Source organism: Trichechus manatus, unplaced genomic scaffold (assembly GCF_000243295.1).
Source record: "Trichechus manatus latirostris isolate Lorelei unplaced genomic scaffold, TriManLat1.0 scaffold00104, whole genome shotgun sequence".
Classification (NCBI taxonomy): domain Eukaryota; kingdom Metazoa; phylum Chordata; class Mammalia; order Sirenia; family Trichechidae; genus Trichechus; species Trichechus manatus.
Genome location: NW_004444040.1, coordinates 9,059,259 through 9,060,740, shown reverse-complemented (window position 1 = coordinate 9,060,740; position 1,482 = coordinate 9,059,259).

The window sequence follows — 1,482 nt, the reverse complement described above, 5'->3', positions numbered from 1 at the left end:
GTGCCCAAGCCTCCCGTCTCTTAGCTGCACCTCTCACAGGATTACTAAGGGAGACAAACAAGAGCGCCTTCTCTCCCTGGTCTCTCTCTTTGGATTTTGCCGCTTGGTTTCCTTGGGGGTAATTTCTTCCTCTGGGCTAAGCCGACAACTGATCTTTCCTTTTAATAGTCCAGTTTAGTAACAAGCAGGGGTCTGTTTGCTTTCAGACCTGCAGGAATGTTGCTATTTCCCACTCCTCCAGATCTATTTGCTGATAGATATTTGATCTCTCTCTCTCTCACACACACACGCACATGCACACAAATGTGCACACACATGCAAACACCCAGGCCCCATATGCTTCCTTGGCAATCTCCTCTCCAAGTTGCTAGTCTCAGCATCGGAAGAACAGCTGTAGGCACCCTGGCTCCACGCTGATGGCAACCTATCAGGATCTGGCTGATGGGCAGCGGGCGCAATGGCTGGGAAGCTATGTGGTAGATACCCTTGTTTTAATCACCTTCACAATCCCCTTGGGAGCCCTGCACCTTCAGGTGGTCTTTGTGCTGCTCTAAGATGTGAGGCATATCTCTCATTTGGGAGGACGGATGAGGAAGCAACAGCTCCCAAATGCACAGCATCTGAAAACTGAAAAAGCCATGCCCGCTTTCCTGATAAGAATGGAGGGAACCTGGGCCCTGATGCCCCGCCAGATCCTCTGTTGATATGTTTATTGCTCATGGTTGAAAAATCACCTCCCCAACCCCAAACCCCAGGTGGTGCAACGCTTAAGTGCTCAGCTTCTAACCTAAAGGTTGGCGGTTCAAACCCAGTAGCAGATCCTGGTGATCTGTTCTCATAATTACAGCCCAGGAAACGCCATGGGGGCAGTTTTACTCTGTCCTGTAGGGTTGCTTGGAACCCTGGTGGTGTAGTAGTTAAGAGCTTGGCTGCTAACCAAAAGGTTGGCTGTTCGAATCCACCAGCTGCTCTTAGAAACCCTATGGGGCAGTTCTATTCGGTCCTATAGGGTTGCTATGAATTGGAATCAACTCAACAGCAACAGGTGTAGGGTTGCTATGAGCTGGAATTGACTCTGAGGTACACAACAACCACGACCTCAAATCTATGTAGATTAGCATTCTAAGAGACAGCAACCAAGGAGGCAAAATGATGTTGATTAACACTCATTTCAGTAGCTAAGATGATGTTAATGGTGAAATGGCATATATTAATTATCTAGGTGGCATGTACACTTCACTTATATTGGTGCCTTAAACTGCTATTCTGTGTGTTGCCTGAGCTGGTAGTGTGCTTGGGAAGTGGGAAAATTAGGAAGCAGAGCTGCTCACAACTATTCCCTGGGGCTCTAATGTAAGGCAATCTCCCGGCCCATTGAGCCCAATTGGGCAGTAGGGATCTTTAAGCCAGTGCCTAGCAAAGGGTCAATAGTAAGTGCTCAATTCATACTTAGTGACTTGTTGAATGACTGAATGAATATTA